The following is a 16,291-nucleotide window of genomic DNA, read 5'->3' on the forward strand; positions in this document are numbered from 1 at the left end:
TAGGATTAAAGGCACACCTGGCCCAGCTGTTTCTTCTTTTTTTCTGAGGTAGGGTGTCACTCTAGCCCAGGCTGTTTCTTAAACATATAGATTGCTGGTTATGTAGACTCTTGTTTAAAAGTGTATCTCGGGCTGGAGAGATGGCTTAGGAGTTAAGCGCTTGCCTGTGAAGCCTAAGGACCCCGGTTCAAGGCTCAGTTCCCCAGGTCCCACGTTAGCCAGATGCACAAGGGGGCGCACACGTCTGGAGTTCGTTTGCAGAGGCTGGAAGCCCTGGCGCGCCCATTCTCTCTCTCTCCCTCTATCTGTCTTTCTCTCTGTGTCTGTCACTCTCAAATAAGTAAATAAATAAATAAAATTTTAACAAAAAAAAATCATATGGAAGCACAGTGGTATATTTTGGTTATACTCATATGCTTTTGTCTATTATTTGTTGTGGTCTGTGAAGCTTCAGTGGTCATTATGCATTTTGTTTATAACAAACATGACCATTGGGAGTAAATGGGAATATACACATCCATGTATATTCATGGTAGCCTGTATATTTGAGTGCTGCCCAACATCCTGTTTTTATTTTGGAACCAAATCCTGAAGGAACTCAAAACTAATTTGTTGTGAAGTTTTAACAAGCATTTGGTCATCTCAGCACCAAAAATAAATTTATGTCACTTGTACTGTCCTATGTATAGTGTTTCTCTAAAAATCAGCTTATGTACATTGCATTTCTTCATTGCCAGTGCTTCTGTTTGGCAAAGTTGCCTTCCTTAGTTGAAATTATTAATTTTAGGGGCTTTTACATTATTTTGAAATTACTGGCTTTTAAACCTTGGCAACTGTTTTTCCAATTTACTGACAATTGAAATAAAAATGGGAAATGACCAAAGGTTTTGGAGAATAAGTAGCCATAATCATAAAATAACCTGCTAAATTATGTTCTGGGCAATATTTTAATTAACTAGGAACTTCAGTGCATAAAGATATGCATTTGCATGATCCTGTCCTTGTCATATTATTTTGACATTCATATTTATTCCTATACTAATTGATTTGTAAGGCTGAGAATCTGAGTCATTAGTGCCAATGAGTAAGTCTGCTATATATACATAACTTCCATGCTCACTTTTCCCTTTCTGTTTTTATGATTAGGTTTTAGGCATCTCTGTAAACAGTATCCTGACTTTGATGTACTAAGTGTTTGAACTCTGTACTACCCATGTACATATTAAAACCTGGGCTCTTGCATGTCATACACTCGGTTCTGTGTACCTAAGTACAGAAGGAGACCACAGTTAAAACCATAGATGAATGAGTGTACTTGGCCAGGAAAGGATCCAAGCAGATTAATGATCTTGCCTGCAGCTCTTGTCATCCTTCTCCCACTATCAAAAATTAAATGTCATGTATAACAACTCACTCTCCATTACTTAATTACATGTGGAAAATGTGTTCTGTGTAAAAACTCCTGGGGCTAAAGGAGGCCAAATGAAACTGAAACCTTGGGAAGATTTAGTGCTAGCTGTCAAGCCCTGCTGAGTAGAAGTGAACTCACCATGGGTTTTACCTTTCTGTATTGATTGAACATATGTCTTGTTTTTGCAGTTGAAAATAGTGTGGCCTCTTAACCTCTGCACATATCCCTGAAAGTTGATACTGACTTGAGATTAATATGAATGCCAGAGTCATTACTCGGAGATGTCCACCTGAAGAAGCAGTTTGAATGGCTATTTTTAAAATTCTTATTGTGTGCTTGACATATTAGATCTCACTTTGGTAAATGGGTGGGGGGGAGACTTGCACACAGCATGAGCTTTACTCATATAAAGAAGCATTCATTCATTCATTAGCAAAAGTTTACCTGGTTCAGCATTGCAGTCAGTGATGTACAGAACATGTTCTCTACCCTGAAGGGAGGCAGTGAACAAGCCCTTGTAGTACCTCACCCTAGGTTGTAAGCACCAGGCTGCTGAGGGAAGAGGAGACCCTCCCTACCTAACTAAGACTTGGGGCCTTTGGGAAAGTGCCATAGCTAAGGATACTTAGTAGGAACTGAGGGATAAATGAGCAGAGGAATAGTGGTCCTAGACACAGAGGCTCTAGAGATGAGTGTTACACACAATGCATGTGCACCTTTACGTGTTAACAAAGAGCCATCCTTTAGAATAGTCCCATCAGGGGCTGGAAAGGTGACTTCAACAGTTAAAAACACTTCTTGTGCAAGCACGAGGACCCGAGGAGGCCTAAGAGACCATTCAAGTTCAACCCCTAGGGGAGCAGAAACCCTAAAAAAACCCTGCAAAGTCTGAGATAAGTAAGAGACTCCAGCTGCTCACAGAAGAATGGGTGCAGAGTAACAGACCAGGACATGCATTGTTCTGCTCCAGACACTGCAGGTGATTGCATGGGGCATCCATAGGCTTATGTAACACGCACACAATCAATTGTAACAAAACAGGAATAAAATAAAATTATCATCAATTAGTGCAGCTATGTGAGTGTGAGAGAGAGAGTGAGTGTATGTGTTAGTTGTGTGAAATTCTGTAAGCAAACATCTTTCTGGATCTTGTGACTCTAAAGAATGCAGTTTCCCCTTTTCAACATCAGCTGTCATCCATAACAAGAGATTTTGAGGAAGAAGCCTGATGGTTGTGCTGAACTCCACTAGTATTGACTTCAGGGCTTTCTGTTCAGTTGAAAGTATGGTAGACCCTTGTGTTTTTCACAGTGTTCTGAAATGCTGATCTTTGCTTAGTCACTTCTAATACTTTCCTACACAGTATTACCCATTTTAAATAAGAATATTATTTAGTTATTAATGTTATTTGTAAGTACAGTTTATAACTTGTTATTTCAAAAACAAGCTGGAGATACTGATTTGCATTCTGGACTTTGGTCAAAGATAGTGACATGACAGCATAGCAAAGTTTTGTATTTAACCCAGTTAGGATTCTGTTTAGTCATACATCTTTTTAAAAATTTATATTTATTTGCAAACCAGACATGGTGGTGCATGCCTTTAATCCCAGCACTCAGGAGGCAGAGGTAGGAGGATGGCTGTGAGTTTGAGGCCACCCTGAGACTACACAGTGAATTGTAGGTCAACCTGGGCTAGAGTGAAACCCTTTCTTAAAAAACAAAAAACAAAATATATTTATTTGCAAGCACAGATAAAGAGAGAGAGGTAAAGAGAGAGAGCATGAGCATGCTAGGCTCTCTTGCCACTGCAAATCTGCAAATGAACTCCAGATACATGTGCCTTTTTACGCATCTGGCTTACCTGGGTACCAAAGAATCAAACCCATATTATCAGGCTTTACAAGCAAGCTCCTTTAAATGCTGAGCCATCTCTCCAGCCCCTAGACATACATCAAAAAATATATTTTAATTTGAGAGACAGAGTAAGCACAAATGTACCAGGGCCTCTTGCCACTGCAAACGAAGTACAGATCCTTGTACTACTTTGTGCATCTGGTTTTACATGGGCCTGGCGAATTGAACCTGGCCTTTGCAGTGAAGTGCCTTCAGCTGCTGTGCCATCTCCTTGCCTCATATCCTTGTTGATATCCATAATAGTTGTAAATTTTCTTCTTGTGAGGTGCTTTAGCCAGTTTGAAATGACCAGATATTTAATAGTACCTTTCATAAAGTTGTTAGATGAATGTTTCAAATAGCATGTTAATGGGATCCCTTACTTTAGTTTAAACTATAGTTACAACTTTAATGGATCAAAATAAGCTTGTAGAATGGTCTCAGAACTCTGTCCATGACATGGCTGCATCTCTAGCAGTGCAGTGACATTTTTAGATGAACAGAATGGACTGCTGTGTGTATGGAGTCTAGAAACTCAAGGAGAGTGATTAATGCTGTTGGGTCCTACAAGGGTAATTTAGTGCTAGTTGAGTAGGCTTACAAAGAAAAGAAGGAAATCTAAACTTATGAACAAACTTAAGTATTTATTAAGCCCCTACTAAATGGTATATTTTGTAGAAAGCCATACAATTAAGTTTTCAAAAATTGCAGTTACCTGTACACCAAGGAGAACAAGGGCAGATAGAGCAAATTTTGGAGTTTGTTGTTCAGTTTCCATCCCCAGGGCTGGCCCGTGAGTGGGGGTGAATGCTATGGACTGACTGAGATGCAGACAAAGCAAATGAAGAAAACTAGCAGCAGCACTGTTGCGCAGCCCAGGCAGCTGGAAAAGTGCATGAATTAGGGCAGAGACCACAGGACAGCCAGAGAGACTAAAGCCTTTAAAATGAAACCATTAGACGTGGTAACTTTTTTGATTCAATAAATTCATGGTAACTGGGGGCCTAGCCCCTGGAAGTTCAAGTATCTGAGACTCAACATTATGAAATACTATATCTTAACCATTGTAATTGTGTTTGACATTTCCAATATCTCACAGAAGTTGTAGTGGTTATGATCCCAGGTTTATAGGTTAAGAAGCCAAGAGTTGCTTTATATCTTACTGACCAGTTATCTATAACTTTGCCTAGATTTTTTTTTTCCAGAATAGCATTGTTGTCTTATATATAATCATGGATTTATTTTTCATTAGGGTATGATTTATACTTTATGCAGTAGATCTTAATTGTTCAATCTGTTGACTTTTTTTTTCTATACAACCAAGTTTAATTTTAAGTTATTTGTTGGAATTCATTCTATTATTTTTTATTAACTGAGAAATTTACTGTCAGAACATACTGCATATTGGTCATATTCCCATCAGGTAATCTGTTGACTTTCGGTAATCTTATATACTTGTATAACCTCTATCTAAAGTAGAAATATAGTGTGTTCATTCACCAGTAATTCAAGAGCTATGAATTGTAGTCATTCTCTTGCCTTCCTTCCCCCAGAATCTATCACTGCCTGATTTCTGTCACTGTAGGTTTCTTTGGTGTATGTGTGTGCGCGCACGCGCGTGCGTGCGCCTACACACACACACACATTCACGCAGCCACATGGGTTCACATGAGGTCAGAGGATGACTTTCGGGGTGTTGGGCACCTTGAGGCAGGGTCTTTCACCACTTGTTGGCCAAGCTAGTTGGTCTATGAACTTCTGAAAAATTATCCTGTCTCTGCTTCCTTTCTTACTGTAATAGTGCTGGGATTACAGAACCCTAATACAGCTTCCAGTGTTTTCATCAGTTTTGGGGCTCCAAACTCAGGTACACATGTTTTCACAGCAAGCTCTTCATCTATTGAGCCACCTCCCTAGGCCTGAATTTTCACTTTTCTTTTTGTGATGGTGGAAACGTGGTGCTTGGGGGTCAAACCCTGGACCTTTGCACATGCTAGGCAAGTGTTCTACCCCTGAACCACATCCCCAGGAGGTTTTACTGCTCTTGAACTTGCTATATATACTTAAGCTATATTTCTCTTCTTGTGTCCGGTTTATCTCATTCAACGTAATATTTTTGAGATTATCCATGTCATATCCATCAAAAGTTAATTACTGAGTATATTCCATCCTATGAGTGTCCAAAAATTTGTGGATCCATTTTCATGTAAGTGAATATTTACAGCTTTTGGGTATTATAATTAAAGTCTAAGAGTGGCTTTAAAAATTGTTCTTCTACAAACTTGTATACAGCATGTTTGCCTCAGAATAGAATCAGTTATGCTTTTATAACAAATAGGCCCAAATCTCAATGGCTTAAAATTACTTGTTTCATATTGTATCCCCCCAGCAAGATTCAGCAAAGAGGCTGTCTGCTTGCCCCAGTCAGTCAGCCATCCAGGCAATAGAACATGTGTTTCTGTGGTCACCAAAGTGCTGTCAAATACTGCCAGACTTGTAAGTGGAAAAAAATATAAGCAAGAGGGTTTATAAACAGCTGTAATGACTGTCACAGAGCTTCTGGGGGAATCAAGCTCCTCTGTGTTTACTTTGACTGCCCTATCATACAGTAGTGAAAATAATGAGTACTTTCGAGCAGGTTGTAGTCACCTTACCTACATAAGGGGTAGATAATCTAGATATGACACTCAGACCTTAATTCTGAAATGTAGAGAGACTGTGTCAGTAGAGTGAGTAAACTCAGAACCCTGTATGTTTCTTTACCTCAAGAAAATTTATAAAATAGCTTACAGCGTAAATTATGATCTTGTAGAGCATTTCTCCAAGGTGCTACTGGCAATGTTCACATGAGCATGTGGGATAATACAGTTGTGGCTCTGGGCAGGCAAGTAAGAAGGGGAACATTGGTTCAGTACTTAAAAGAGTAGGTTCTGACCATAGATCTGAATTTCAACTCTGCTGTTTAATAGCTTGTTAGTTAATAGCCTTGCACCTTTGGTCTGGTTACTTAGCCTGTGTGTAAAGTAAAAAGAAAGTGGAGACCATTGTAACTACAACAGAGTCATTACAAAGTTTAAATGGTTTGTAATAAATAGTTAAATGATGTTTCTGCCTTCTGCATTTTCAAAGTCAGAAACTTCTCTTGTAGCTGGATATGGTGACATATGTTTATATCCCAACACTTAGGAAGCTGAGGCAGGTGTATCCAGAGGTCAAGGCCAGCCTGGAAATATAGTGAATATAGTGGCTTGTGGTTCTGTAAGTCAGAAGTACAATGTCTCTAGGTTTTCTGTTCAGGGTCTTACAAGGTGGAAATCAAGGGGTGATGAGGCTAAGTGGAGAGGCTGTAGTGGAGATCTCCAAACTCATTCCTATGGAAATCTGCTTCCTTGCTGATTCTCAAATGGAGGCTGCTTCCAACTCCTATAGGATTCTGCATCTTGTCAGGAAGCTCCTTCATCTTTAAGCCAGTCATGGTGCTTCTGATGTCAGCCTTCTGTTTTTGACTGAAGGTTAATCTTACCAACTTAATGGGATTTAAATTACCATGGAAACAAATATCTGGTCATGTTGGTGAGGGAGTTTCTAAATTAGATTGAGAAGGGAACCATTCCATGGGCCGAGGGGTACTGGGCTGTATACCAAGAAGAAAGTGAGTGCGTCCCAGCATTTATCACTCTGTGCCTCCCTACTACAGATTCATCAAGTTCCTGCCACCATGCCTCCTCCCCCCCCCCCCGCCCCATGATAGATTGTACCCTTGAACTGTGAGTCAAAATTAACCCTTCCTACCATAAGTTGCTTTTGTCAGGTATTTGGTTAGAGCAGTGAGAAAATAACTAGTAGGCTGAACTCTAGGTGTTCGCTAAAGAATTTCTGTCAGTTTAGAATTCATGTGAATCAATCAGAACTATGAGATCAAGATACTGAAGTTCTAAGAAGTAAATTTCTAGACTTAAAGTTTCTTGTGGTTAGGTTAGACCCTTTCAGCTAATCTTTTATCCTAATGTCAACCTAATCATGAAAGTAAAATTCACCATCTTCACTGTTGGTACACCAGGAACCTAACACATGGTGCGTGATTGTGTGTTTATAAAGAGAAGTTAAATCAGGGCACAAAGTGTATGTTGCCAAAAATGTAAGCATATTTTAGAAACAAACTGAATTGTCATTGTTCTTAGCATCTTGTTGGAGAAAAGCTAAACTAATAGCCCCTGGACAGTAATTCTGCCATTGGAATTGCCTATTTGCCATATTCCCCACAAATGGCTAATATCATCAAAGGCAGGAATCATATCTCACTCATTTTTATTTTCATTATGTACCCATACACATTTGTTAAATAAACATACACATTAAAAATAAAGTGAGCCGGGTGTTGTGGCGCACGCCTTTAATCCCAGCACTCGGGAGGCAGAGGTAGGAGGATCTCCGAGAGTTCGAGGCCACCCTGAGACTACATAGTGAATTCCAGGTCAGCCTGAGCCAGAGTGAGACCCTACCTCGAAAAACCATAAAAAGAAAAAAAAAAAAGAAAGTGAGAAGGCCAGCCATAGTTATGCATACTTTTAATCCCAGCTTTTAGGAGGCAGAGGTAGGAGGGTTGCCTTGAGTTTGAGGCCACCTTGAGACTAATTCCAGGTCATCCTGGGCTAGAGAAAGACCCTAACTCTTAAAAAATACAAAACAAAAAAATAAATAAAAACTGAAAGCTCTATTGTTGAGATTGAATGAATAAGCTAACTACAAAGGACTGATTAATGGAGTGCTTGCCTAGCTGATATGTATGAAACCCTGGGTTCCAGCCCTAGCACCTCATAAACTGGGCATGATAGTACACACGTATCATTCTAGCATTCAGAAGGTAGAGGCAGGGGAAGTAGAACTGCTTTTTTTTTTTTTTAAGGCATGCACCACCATGCCAGCTTCTTTTCTTTTTTGTTCATTTTACTTATTTATTTGAAAGGGACAGACACAGAGAGAAAGAGGCAGAGAGATAGAGAAAATGGGCACACCAGGGCCTCCAGCCACTGCAAACAAACTCCAGATGCATGCGCCCCCTTGTGCATCTGGCTAACGTGGGTCCTGGGGAATCGAACCTTAAACCGGGTCCTTAGGCTTCACAGGCAAGCGCTTAACCGCTGAGCCATCTCTCCAGGCTTAGAGCTTGTTTTTATATCCAGGTGTTCCAATTTTTCAAAAAAATTATTTATTTATTTATTTATTTATTTATTTGGGAGCAGCAGATTCAGAGTGAAAGAGGCAAAGACAGAGAGAGAGAGAGAGACAATGGGTGCACCAGGGCCTCCAGCCACTGCAAACAAACTCCAGACGCATGTGCTCCCTTGTGCATCTGGCTAACATGGGTCCTGGGGAATCGAGCCTCAAACCAGAGTCCTTAGGCTTCACAGGCAAGTGCTTAACTGCTAAGCCATCTCTCCAGCCCTAGAACTGCTTTTTAATTATTTAACTAGTTATTCAATTTGTGTGTATATGGGCACACCTGCCACCCCGTGCTTGAGGGAAGCCAGAGGACAATTTCGAGGTGTCAGTGCTTCACTTTCTTTGAGGCAGGCTCTCTTGCTGCCACAGATGAACTGTCTGTCAGTCTGCAGATGAACAGCAGATTAGCTGACTCACCAGTTTTGGATTCTTCTGGATTTTCCTCCCATTGTCATAGGCAGTGCCTTGGGATCACAGGTACATGCACCACTTTACATCTGGCTTTAAGTGGGTGCTGGGAAATTGAATCTAAGCCAACAAGATTTGTAAACAAGTGCCTTTCACCATGAACCATTTCCTTAGCCCAGGATCAGATGTGTTAGTAAGTTTGAAGCCAGTCCAGGGTCAATGAGACCCTGTCTCAATCAATCAGTATAAGTAAATAAATGAGAGACTGTGGTGAATCACTGCGCAAACATGGACCCATACAAAAGGAGCCACACCACTAAGCTTCTGAAGAAAAGGCACCAGCGTATCTCAGGAGTTGCAGCAGGAGGGAGTTCTGACCTGTGCAGCCTTGAGCATTTCTTTTGGTAGTGTCTTGACAACGTACTTCTGAACCCATTTTGTCTGCTCTCAATTCTGAGTCCTCAGGAGAGAGAATTTTGTTGCCCCCAAACTGATGCAAACATTTGCCTCCTATATTCACTCATTTTGTATGCAGGATTCTTTGTGTAGGTAATGTGAGTATGATGGTCCATCTAGATACTATGAACTAGGGACATGCCAGGGCATGTCCTCTACTGGCTGACTGCAGGTAGCACATTGTCATGTGCGCATGGAAGCAGATTGGAGAGCACATGGCTTAGTCTGATAGCTCTGCTTGGTTAAGGTCATGTTGGACATTTGTAGCATGTCTATTCTCTTGCTGGACGTCCTGCTACCAGCTGAGCTTCCAAAGAAATAAGATTCCATCCCACTGCTAGGAAATGCTATTACTTAACCTGGGGTGACTTGTTGCTATTTGTGTTCATGTATGCACGTGTACAACTGCTGAGGAAGAGGTTGTGCCTCTTGAAAAATGAGTCCTGTCTCAACACAAGAGCCTATGTGAGGCACCTGCAGTGCTGTCAGAAGGAGATTCCTCATACTCCTTTGCACTTTGTAGTTTTTTCTTTTCTCTCTCTCTTTTTTTTTTTTTTTTTTTTTTTTGAGGTAGGGTCTTGCTCTAGCTCAGGCTGACCTGCAATTCACTATGTAGTTTCACAGTGCCCTCAAACTCATGCTAACTCTGCCTCCCAAGTGCTGGGATTAAAGGCATGTGCCACCATGCCCAGCTCTTCTATTGTTTTGATTTGGCTTGAGTAGTAGACAATTCAAGAATCCGAGAAATGGACAAAGTGAGAGATGTACCAGGAGCTTATTTCTTTTTTTTTTTCTTGACAACTTTCATACTTAAAAACAATAGACCTTGATAATTCCCTCCCTTCTCCCACTTTCCCCTTCACAACTCCACTCTCACAATATTGGTTCTTCCAATCCAGGAACATGGGATATCTTTTCATTTCCTAGTGTTTTCTGCAATTTCTCTCTTGTGTTTTAAGGTTTTCATTGTAGAGATCCTTCATTTTCTTGGTTAGGTTTATTCCAGAGTACTTTGTTTTTTGAGGCAATTGTGAATGGGAGTGATTTCCTGATGTCATTCTCCACATGCTTGTTGTTAGTATATAGGACAACTACTTATTTCTTTGTGTTCATTTTGTGTCCTGCTAAGTTGCTAAAAGTGTTTATCAGCTCTAACAGCTTGCTGGTAGAGTCTTTGGGGTCCTTGTGGTGGTTTGATTCAGATGTCCCCCATAAACTTAGGTATTCTGAATACCATGTCCCCAGCTGATGGCATTTTGGGAATTAACACCCTCCTGGAGGCAGTGTGTTGTTGAGGTGGACTTATGGGTGATATAGTCAGCCTCCTCTTGCCAGTGTTTGGCACACTCTTCTGTTGCTGTTGTCCATCTTATGATACCCAGGAGGTGATGTCCACCTTCTGTTCATGCTATTGTTTTCTCCTGCCATCATGGAGCCCCTTGAATCTGTAAGCCAAAATAAACCTCTTTTCCCACAAGCTGCTTTTAGGTGTTTTCTGCCATCAGTGTGAGCCTGATGGTAACAGTAAAGGTGGTACTCAGAAGTGGAGTCATTGCTGCTTCTAATGTGACAAAAGGCTTTTGGGGCAGTGCCCAGGCGTGCTGTGCCCGCCTCCCCCGAGCCCGGCCTGCACCATCGCTCTGCCCACGTGCCCGCGAGCTCTCGCCCAACGCCCAAGCATCCTCCTCCTCTTCCTCCTCATACTCTTCTTCCTCCTCATTGCAGGCCCCGGCGGGCGGGGTGGGGAGCCTCCACCAGGCCTGTGTGCCGCTGCTACTTGTTCTCCTCCGGTGCGCCATCACCCTGTCTCCCAGGCCTCGGGCCACCGCTCCCCTGCCCACCCCTCCCCTGCCCACCTTTTCCGTCCCCTCCCGTCCCGCCGCTCCAGATGAGGTGATGATGGCAAAGGCCAACTTTGGCAAGATCCAGATCAGCATCTACGTGGAGATCAAGCACAGCGATGGCCAAATACATCAAGCAACGGTAACATCTTTAAATGCAAACAATGAATGTGTAACCGTCCAGTGGATAGAAAATGGAGATACAAAAGGCAAAGAGATTGACTTGGAGAGCAACTTCTCACTCAACCCTGACCTTGTACCTGATGAAGAAAGTGAACCAGTCCAGAAATACCTCCACCATCAACCTCCTCAGCCAAAGGCAACAAAATTGTAAAGAATCGATGTTCTGTAGCATCTGTTAAGAGTGATCCTCCACCAAGAGATAATAGAGTGGTTGATTCAGCGCGCGCACAGCCCAGTCAGCTTCCCAAACAATCATCCTTTGCACAAAAGAATGCACGTAGAACATCTAATTGTGTGAAAGAAGTGGAAAAATTACAAGAAAAACAAGGAAAAAGGAGATAACAACAGCAAGAACTTAGAGAAAAGAGAGCCCAGGATGTTGATGCTACAAATACAAATTATGAAATTATGGGTATGATCAGAGACTTCAGAGTAAGTTTGGATTACAGACTGTTAACCACAGCAGATCCCACTGACGAACATAGGATATGTGTTTGTGTACGAAAACAGCCACTGAATAAAAAAGAAACTCAATTGAAAGATCTTGATGTAATCACAATCCCCAAAGACGTTGTCATGGTACATGAACCCAAACAGAAGGTAGATTTAACAAGGTACTTAGAAAACCAAACATTTCATTTTGACTATGCCTTTGACAACTCAGCTCCTAATGAGATGGTTTACAGGTTTACGGCTAGACCACTAGTGGAAACTATATTTGAAAGGGTGATGGCTACATGCTTTGCCTATGGGCAGACCAGAAGTGGAAAAACTCACACTATGGTTGGTGACTTTTCAGGAAAGAACCGAGATTGTTCCAAGGGAATTTATGCATTAGCAGATCGAGACGTCTTTTTAATGCTAAAGAAGCCAAACTATAAGAAACTAGAACTTCCAAGTATATGCAACCTTTTTTGAAATTTATAGTGGAAAGATCTTTGACTTATAAATAGGAAAACGAAATTAAGAGACTGTCTCATAAAGGCAAAACAAAACAAAACAAAAACCCCAAAATCTTTTGTTTGCCTAAAATTCAAATTTAATTCACTCTTCTCATTTCCTGTTTTCTTTTTCTTGTCTTTTCTCTTTCTCTCTTTTTTTTCCTCTGTTAAGCCTGGCAGCTGTTGACCCCAGGGTCCTGGCCTCTGCAGTAGGGAGAGACTGTGAAAGGAAGCAAACAGACATGTCTCCCTTAAGATGGGGTAGGAAACCACCCAGTTAATTCACAGCTCTCCCAACCGCAGGAATGATGTATAATATTTTTATAAATCATACTCCAGAAATTTTCTACACAGGCCTTGTTCAGCTGTTAAGAGCTACAGAGGTAGGGATGGGAGACATTCACTGGGGGTATTTATCCCCTTGGGTGGGCTTCCAAGAGATACCCCCAACCCCAACTTGAGTATATAACAGTCACTGTGCCATTCCTCAGCATCAAGTTTTGCTGAAAGGATTTGATTCTTCTAGTCCAGGATCTATTCCTGACATTACGCTATCCAAGTTCAAATGTAGAAATAAAGAACAAACACACCCACAGGATGGTGCCCAGCCCTGCTCCTAGTGTCAGTGAGGAAGGACCCCTTCTTGAATATCCAAGAAACCTGGGGCTTTTCGTTCTGTACCCTCATCCTGGCCTGGCCCCTGGGAGAGGCTGCATTTAGAATACAAGTTGTGGCTGTCCCCTGTCTTAGCCAATCCCCATGGAGCACCTGGCTTTTAGTGAGACGCCAGGCAGGGGTGGTAGGGGAGGACAGGAACATGTAAGCCCAAGTAGCTATAGCCACCTGATATTCGATAAAAATACTCATTGGAGAAGAGACAGCCCCTTCAGCAAATGGTGTTTTGAAAACTGATATATATCTGCAGAAGGATGAAAATAGATTCTTCTCTCTCGCCATGCACAAGAATTAAGTCCCAATGGATTAAAGACCTTAACATCAGACCTGATACTCTGAAACTGCTAGAGGAAAAAGTAGGGGAAACCCTTCAACATATTGGTCTTGGCAAAAAGACTTTCTGAATACAACCCCAGTTGCTCAGGCAATAAAACCACAGATTAATCACTGGGACCTCATGCAATTACAAAGATTTTGCACTGCAAAGGACACAGTGAAAAAAGCAAAGAGGCAACCTACAGAATGGGAAAAAAATCTTCGCCAGCTATATATCTGATAGAGGATTAATATCTAGGATATACAAAGAACTCAAAAATTTAAATAATAAGGAATCAAACAAGCCAATCAAAAAATGGGCTATAAAAAAACAACAAAAAAGAAAAAAAATGGGCTATGGAGCTAAATAGAGCATTCTCAAAGGAAGAAATACGAATGGCATATAAGCACCTAAAAAAATGTTCTACGTCACTAGTCATCAGGGAAATGCTGATTAAAACTACATTGAGATTCCATCTCACTCCTGTCAGATTGGCCACCATCATGAAAACAAATGATCATAAATGCTGGCGGGGATGTGGAAAAACAGGAACCCTTCTACACTGCTGGTGGGAATGCAGTCTGGTCCAGCCATTGTGGAAAACAGTGTGGTGGTTCCTAAAACAGCTACAGATTGATCTACCAAATGACCCAGCTATGGCACTCCTAGGCATATATCCAAAGGACTCATCTCATTTCCTTAGAAGCACATACTCAACCATGTTTATTGCTGCTCAATTTATAATAGCTGGGAAATGGAACCAGCTTAGATGTCCCTCAACTGATGAGTGGATAATGAAGATGTGGCACATTTACACAATGGAGTTCTACTCAGCAGTAAAGAAAAATGAAGTTATGAAATTTGCAGAAAATGGATGGACCTGGAAAGGATTATACTAAGTGAGGTAACCCAGGCCCAGAAAGCCAAGCGCCACATGTTCTCTCTCATATGTGGATCCTAGGTACAGATGATTGGGCTTCTGTGTGAGAAGGGAAATACTTAGTAACAGAGGCCAGTAAGTTAAAAAGGAGACAAAAAGGGAAGAGAAAGGAAGGGAGGAGAGTACTTAATAGGTTGATATTGTATATATGTAAGTACAGTGATTGAGATGGGGAGGTAATATGATGGAGAATGGAATTTCAAAGGGGAAAGTGTCAGAGGGGAGGGAGGGAATTACCATGGGATCTTTTTTTTATAATCATGGAAAATGTTAATAAAAATTTAAAAATAAAATAAAACATGAAAAAAAAGGAGATATAAAGGGAAGAGAAAGGAAGGGAGGAGGGTGCTTAATAGGTTGTTATTGTATATATTTAAGTAAAATGATTGAGATGGGGAGGTAATATGATGGAGAATGGAATTTCAAAGGGGAAAGTATGGGGGTGAGGGAGGGTATTACCATGGGATTTTTTTTATAACCATGAGAAACGTTCATAAATATTAAATAAAAAATAAATATTTTAAAAAAGAAAAAAAACTACTTTGAGATTATAAAATATAAAAAAAAGAAAAGACATCTGTGTGGTTAGCACTTCCAATGGAAGCCTGTTACCAGGCTTGTGGAGGGTACTGACCTAATGTAAGTAGCCACTGTTACCTTCTCAGTTGGCTTTCGTCTCAACTACGCTGCACACCCACTTGGGTCCCTCTTTACTGTGCTGTGGGCTCAGGTAGGCTTGGCTGTGTTGGTGGGTCTACTGCTCTGATCACCTGTACTGGGTACTGTGTAGCTGAGTTCCCTTTCCCAGGTCTCCAGTGGTTGCATATGCTGGTGGTTGGGGGCAAAGGGCGGGGGGGAAGATGTATTGGATGCCTGAAGTTATACTGGAGCTGAGTAGCTGGTCCCCATAGTCCTCTTCCTCAAGAGCTGTTCAGCTGGTCCCTGCTCTCTTCTCTTCAGATATCTGGACTTGGTGAGGAAGCTGGTGTCAGTGGAAAATCCCTACACCTGGCTTTTCCTGCTGCTCAGACAGAGCCTGGCAGCCAGGCTGTACAAACCAGTGCTGCTGCTGGAGTTGCTTCTGCCTACTTCTGTGATCTCTAGAATTTCTGGGTCTCTCCTACTTCTCTGCTATTTTTGATAATTTCTTATACTCCTTCACTTTTCAGTAAAAGAATGCATTTTGCTGTTCTTCTGGTTATTTCCTCCCTAGGCTGGTTTGGCATGGCTCCTAAGTCTGGACTTCATTTCTTTACGTTGCGTCTCATTTCACAAGGAATTTCCACCATCTTACTACTTCCTTTCACAGTCTAGAAACTGAGGCTCCAAGAAGCAATTTCCCTAGTGCCTCACAGCTGGTGGAGAGGTTTCTTCCATTGAGCAGAACAAGAAACTGCATCTGAACTGTAATAAGAAACCATAGGGAGGGGATGGAGAAATAGTTCAGTGGTCAAGGCACTTGCCTGCAAAGCCTAACGACCTGGGCTCTATTCTGCAGGACCCACATAAAGCCAGATGCACAAAGGGTGCATGCATCTGGAGTTCGTTTGCATGTGGCTAGAAGCCCTGGTGTGTCCATATTCATTTTGTCTCCCTCCTCCCCTCCTGCTTGCAAATAAATAAAAGAAACCATAGGAGGATTTTAAGCCATGACTTACATATAATCAGATTTATGTGCTATGACTATTAATACTGTGCTGCATGAAGAATCAATTAGAGGGAGGATTGTTAGGAAGATATGATTAGGGAAATCAAACAGGAAGCTTTTTCATTCAGGTAAACAATGAGAAATGGCAAATAGGAGCTGTAAAGATGACTCTGTGGTTGAGGGTGCTTGCTTACATAGCCTGACAGCCTGGGTTTGATTCCTCAGTACCCACATAAAGCCAGATGCACAAAGTAGCACATGTAACTGGAGTTCATTTGCAGTAGCAAGAGACCCTGGTGCACTCATTTTCTTTCTCTCACTCCATCCCTCCCTTCTTTCTCCCTTCCCTTTGTA

General features: G+C 41.5%; 1 protein-coding gene and 1 pseudogene across 8 annotated transcripts in view; both read left to right on the forward strand.

Moving 5' to 3' along the window:
• Patj (PATJ crumbs cell polarity complex component) overlaps positions 1–16,291 on the forward strand; it is a 430,613-nt gene that overhangs the window by 274,529 nt on the left and 139,793 nt on the right. The gene's annotated exons all lie outside the window — the stretch shown is intronic.
• LOC105944381 lies at positions 11,293–15,393 on the forward strand (annotated as a pseudogene).

The sequence above is a fragment of the Jaculus jaculus genome, chromosome 5, assembly GCF_020740685.1.
Source record: "Jaculus jaculus isolate mJacJac1 chromosome 5, mJacJac1.mat.Y.cur, whole genome shotgun sequence".
NCBI classification, from domain to species: domain Eukaryota; kingdom Metazoa; phylum Chordata; class Mammalia; order Rodentia; family Dipodidae; genus Jaculus; species Jaculus jaculus.